We start from the raw sequence: 6314 nt of genomic DNA on the forward strand, positions 1-6314 counted from the left end.
AAAGGGAACAACGTATGTTGTTATGCGGTCTGACAGATAAAGATCTTCGTAGAATATGTGGGAGCCAATATGAGCATCCAGGTTCCGCTATTGGTTATTGACCGGAGATGTGTCTCGGTCATGTCTACATAGGTCTCGAACCCGTATGGTCCGCACGCTTAACGTTTCGATGACAGTTATATTATGAGTTTATATGTTTTGATGTACCGAAGGTTGTTCGGAGTCCCGGATGTGATCACGGACATGACGAGGAGTCTCGAAATGGTCGAGACATGAAGATTGATATATTGGAAGCCTATGTTTGGATATCGGAAGTGTTCCGGGTGAAATCGGGATTTTACCGGAGTACCGAGGGGTTACCGGAACCCCCCGGGGTTTAATGGGCCATAGTGGGCCTTTGTGGAGAAGAGGAGAGGCGGCCAGGGCAGGGCCGCGCGCCCCTCCCCCCTAGTCCGAATAGGACAAGGAGAGGGGGGCGGCGCACCCCCTTTCCTTCCTCTCCTCCACCTCTTTCCCCTCCACTCCTAATCCAACTAGGAAAAGGGAGGGAGTCCTACTCTCGGTGGGAGTAGGACTCCACCTGGCGCGCCCCTCCTGGCCGGCCGCACCTCCCCCCTTGCTCCTTTATATACGGGGGCAGGGGAGCACCCTAGAGACACAACAATTGATCGTTTGATCTTTTAGCCGTGTGCGGTGCCCCCCTCCACCATAGTCCACCTCGATAATACTGTAGCGGTGCTTGGGCGAAGCCCTGCGTCGGTCGAACATCATCATCGTCACCATGCCGTCGTGCTGACGAAATTCTCCCTCAACACTCGGCTGGATCGGAGTTCGAGGGACATCATCGGGCTGAACGTGTGCTGAACTCGGAGGTGCCGTGCGTTCGGTACTTGATCGGTCGGATCATGAAGACGTACGACTACATCAACCGCGTTGTGCTAACGCTTCCGCTTTCGGTCTACGAGGGTACGTGGACAACACTCCCCCCTCTTGTTGCTATGCATCACCATGAACTTGCGTGTGCGTAGGATTTTTTTTTAAATTACTACATTCCCCAACAGTGGCATCCGAGCCAGGTTTTATGCGTAGATGTCATATGCACGAGTAGAACACAAGTGAGTTGTGGGCGATATAAGTCATACTGCTTACCAGCATGTCATACTTTGGTTCGGCGGTATTGTTGGATGAAGCGGCTCGGACCGACATTACGCGTACGCTTACGCGAGACTGGTTCTACTGACGTGCTTTGCACACAGGTGGCTGGCGGGTGTCAGTTTCTCCAACTTTAGTTGAACCGACTATGGCTCCGCCCGGTCCTTGCGAAGGTTAAAACAGCACCAACTTGACAAACTATCATTGTGGTTTTGATGCGTAGGTAAGAACGGTTCTTGCAAAACCCGTAGCAGCCACGTAAAATTTGCAACAACAAAGTAGAGGACGTCTAACTTATTTTTGCAGGGCATGTTGTAATGTGATATGGTCAAGACATGATGCTAAATTTTATTGTATGAGATGATCATGTTTTGCAACCGAGTTATCGGCAACTGGCAGGAGCCATATGGTTGTCGCTTTATTGTATGCAATGCAATCGCCCTGTAATGCTTTACTTTATCACTAAGCGGTAGCGATAGTCGTAGAAGCATAAGATTGCCGAGACGACAACGATGCTACGATGAAGATCAAGGTGTCGCGCCGGTGACGATGGTGATCATGACGGTGCTTTGGAGATGGAGATCACAAGCACAAGATGATGATGGCCATATCATATCACTTATATTGATTGCATGTGATGTTTATCTTTTATGCATCTTATCTTGCTTTGATTGACGGTAGCATTATAAGATGATCCCTCACTAAATTATCAAAGTATAAGTGTTCTCCCTGAGTATGCACCGTTGCGAAAGTTCTTCGTGCTGAGACACCACGTGATGATCGGGTGTGATAGGCTCTACGTTCAAATACAACGGGTGCAAAACAGTTGCACACGCGGAATACTCAGGTTAAGCTTGACGAGCCTAGCATATAACAGATATGGCCTCGGAACACGGAGACCGAAAGGTCGAGCGTTAATCATATAGTAGATATGATCAACATAGTGATGTTCACCGTTGAAACTACTCCATCTCACGTGATCACTTGGAGGATTAGAGGGATGTCTATCTAAGTGGGAGTTCTTAAGTAATATGATTAATTGAACTTAAATTTATCATGAACTTAGTACCTGATAGTATCTTGCTTGTCTATGTTGATTGTAGATAGATGGCCTGTGCTATTGTTCCGTTGAATTTTAATGCGTTCCTTGAGAAAGCAAAGTTGAAAGATGATGGTAGCAATTACACGGACTAGGTCCGTAACTTGAGGATTATCCTCATTGCTGCATAGAAGAATTACGTCCTGGAAGCACCGCTAGGTGTACCACCTGCGCCAGCAACTGCAGACATTGTGAATGCCTGGCAGTCACGTGTTGATGACTACTCGATAGTTCAGTGTGCCATGCTTTACGGCTTAGAACTCGGACTTCAACGACGTTTTGGACGTGATGGAGCATATGAGATGTTCCAGGAGTTGAAGTTAATATTTCAAGCAAATGCCCGGATTGAGAGATATGAAGTTTCCAATAAGTTCTACAGCTGCAAGATGGAGGAGAATAGTTCTGTCAGTGAGCATATACTCAAGATGTCTGGGTACTGCAATCACTTGATTCAACTGGGAGTTAATCTTCCGGATGATAGCGTCATTGACAAAATTCTCCAATCACTGCCACCAAGCTACAAGAGCTTCGTGATTAACTATAACATGCAAGGATGGATAAGACGATTCCCGAGCTCTTCGCAATGCTAAAGGCTGCGGAGGTAGAAATCAAAAAGGAGCATCAAGTGTTGATGGTCAATAAGACCACCAGTTTCAAGAAAAGGGCAAAGGGAAGAAGAAGGGGAACTTAAAGAAGAACAGCAAGCAAGTTGTTGTTCAGGAGAAGAAACCCAAGTCTGGACCTAAGCCTGAGACTGGGTGCTTCTACTGCAAGCATACTGGTCACTGGAAGCGGAACTGCCCCAAGTATTTGGCGGATAAGAAGGATGGCAAGGTGAACAAAGGTATATGTGATATACATGTTATTGATGTATACCTTACTAATACTCGCAGTAGCACCTGGGTATTTGATACTGGTTCTGTTGCTAATATTTGCAACTCGAAACAGGGGCTATGGATTACTCGAAGATTGGCTAAGGACGAGGTGACGATGCGCGTGGGAAATGGTTCCAAAGTCGATGTGATCGCGGTCGGCACGCTACCTCTACATCTACCTACGGGATTAGTTTTAGACATAAATAATTGTTATTTGGTGCCAGCGTTAAGCATGAACATTATATCTGGATCTTGTTTGATGCGAGACGGTTATTCATTTAAATCAGAGAATAATGGTTGTTCTATTTATATGAGTAATATCTTTTATGGTCATGCACCCTTGAAGAGTGGTCTATTTTTGTTGAATCTCGATAGTAGTGATACACATATTCATAATATTAAAGCCAAAATATGCAGAGTTGATAATGATAGAGCAACTTATTTGTGGCACTGCCGTTTAGGTCATATCGGTGTAAAGCGCATGAAGAAACTCCATACTGATGGACTTTTGGAACAACTTGATTATGAATCACTTGGTACTTGCGAACCGTGCCTCATGGGCAAGATGACTAAAACGCCGTTCTCCGGAACTATGGAGAGAGCAACAGATTTGTTTGAAATCATACATACAGATGTATGTGGTCCGATGAATGTTGAGGCTTGTGGCGGATATCGTTTCTTTCTCACCTTCACAGATGATTTAAGCAGATATGGGTATATCTACTTAATGAAACATAAGTCTGAAACATTTGAAAAGTTCAAAGAATTTCAGAGTGAAGTTGAAAATCATCGTAACAAGAAAATAAAGTTTCTACGATCTGATCGTGGAGGAGAATATTTGAGTTACGAGTTTGGTCTTCATTTGAAATAATGCGGAATAGTTTCGCAACTCACGCCACCCGGAACACCACAGCGTAATGGTGTGTCCGAACATCGTAATCGTACTCTACTAGATATGGTGCGATCTATGATGTCTCTTACCGATTTACCGCTATCGTTTTGGGGTTATGCTTTAGAGACGACTGCATTCACGTTAAATAGGGCACCATCAAAATCCATTGAGACAACGCCTTATGAACTGTGGTTTGGCAAGAAACCAAAGTTGTCATTTCTTAAAGTTTGGGGCTGCGATGCTTATGTGAAGAAACTTCAACCTGATAAGCTCAAACCCAAATCGGAGAAATGTTTCTTCATAGGATACCCAAAGGAGACTGTTGGGTACACCTTTTATCACATATCCGAAGGCAAGACTTTCGTTGCTAAATTCGGAATCTTTCTGGAGAAGGAGTTTCTCTCGAAAGAAGTGAGTGGGAGGAAAGTAGAACTTGATGAGGTAATTGTACCCGCTCCCTTATTGGAAAGTAGTCATCGCAGAAACCGGTTTCTGCAACGCCTACACCAATTAGTGAGGAAGTTAATGATGATGGTCATGGAACTTCAGATCAAGTTGTTACTGAACCTCGTAGGTCAACCAGATTAAGATCCGCACCAGAGTGGTACGGTAATCCTGTTCTGGAGGTTATGCTACTAGACCATGACGAACCTACGAACTATGAAGAAGCGATGGTGAGCCCAGATTCTGCGAAATGGCTTGAGGCCATGAAATCTGAGATGGGATCCATGTATGAGAACAAAGTGTGGACTTTGGTTGACTTGCCCGATGATCGGCAAGCAATTGAGAATAAATGGATCTTCAAGAAGAAGACTGACGCTGACGGTAATGTTACTGTCTATAAAGCTCGACTTGTTGCAAAAGGTTTTCGACAAGTTCAAGGGATTGACAACGATGAGACCTTCTCACCCGTAGCGATGCTTACGTCTGTCCGAATCATGTTAGCAATTGCCGCATTTTATGATTATGAAATTTGGCAAATGGATGTCAAAACTGCATTCCTGAATGGATTTCTGGAAGAAGAGTTGTATATGATGCAACCAGAAGGTTTTGTCGATCCAAAGGGAGCTAACGAAGTGTGCAAGCTCCAGCGATCCATTTATGGACTGGTGCAAGCCTCTCGGAGTTGGAATGAACGCTTTGATAGTGTGATCAAAGTATTTGGTTTTGTACAAACTTTTGGAGAAGCCTGTATTTACAAGAAAGTGAGTGGGAGCTCTGTAGCATTTCTAATATTATATGTGGATGACATATTGCTGATTGGAAATGATATAGGATTTCTGAATAGCATAAAGCGATACTTGAATAAGAGTTTTTCAATAAAAGACCTCGGTGAAGCTGCGTATATATTGGGCATCAAGATCTATAAAGATAGATCAAGACACTTAATTGGACTTTCACAAAGCACATACCTTGACAAAGTTTTGAAGAAGTTCAAAATGAATCAAGCAAAAGAAAGGGTTCTTGCCTGTGTCACAAGGTGTGAAGTTGAGTAAGACTCAATGCCCGACCACTGCAGAAGATAGAGACAAAATGAAAGATGTTCCCTATGCTTCAGCCATAGGCTCTATCATGTATGCAATGCTGTGTACCAGACATGATGTGTGCCTTGCTATAAGTCTAGCAGGGAGGTACCAAAGTAATCCAGGAGTGGATCACTGGACAGAGGCCAAGAACATCCTGAAATACCTCAAAAGGACTAAGAATATGTTTCTCGTTTATGGAGGTGACAAAGAGCTCATCGTAAATGGTTACGTTGATGCAAGCTTTGACACTGATCCGGACGATTCTAAATCGCAAACCAGATACGTGCTTACATTGAACGGTGGAGCTGTCAGTTGGTGCAGTTCTAAACAAAGCATCATGGCGGGATCTACGTGTGAAGCGGAGTACATAGCTGCTTCGGAAGCCGCAAATGAAGGAGTCTGGATGAAGGAGTTCATATCTGATCTAGGTGTCATACCTAGTGCATCGGGTCCAATGAAAATCTTTTGTGACAATACTGGTGCAATTGCCTGGGCGAAGGAATCCAGATTTCACAAGAGAACCAAGCACATCAAGAGACGCTTCAATTCCATCCGGGATTTAGTCCAGGTGGGAGACATAGAAATTTGTAAGATACATACGGATCTGAATGTTGCAGACCCGTTGACTAAGCCTCTTCCACGAGCAAAACATGATAAGCACCAAGGCTCCATGGGTGTTAGAATCATTACTATGTAATCTAGATTATTAACTCTAGTGCAAGTGGGAGACTGAAGGAAATATGCCCTAGAGGCAATAATAAAGTTATTAT

This window comes from Aegilops tauschii, chromosome 1 (assembly GCF_002575655.3).
Source record: "Aegilops tauschii subsp. strangulata cultivar AL8/78 chromosome 1, Aet v6.0, whole genome shotgun sequence".
NCBI lineage: Eukaryota > Viridiplantae > Streptophyta > Magnoliopsida > Poales > Poaceae > Aegilops > Aegilops tauschii.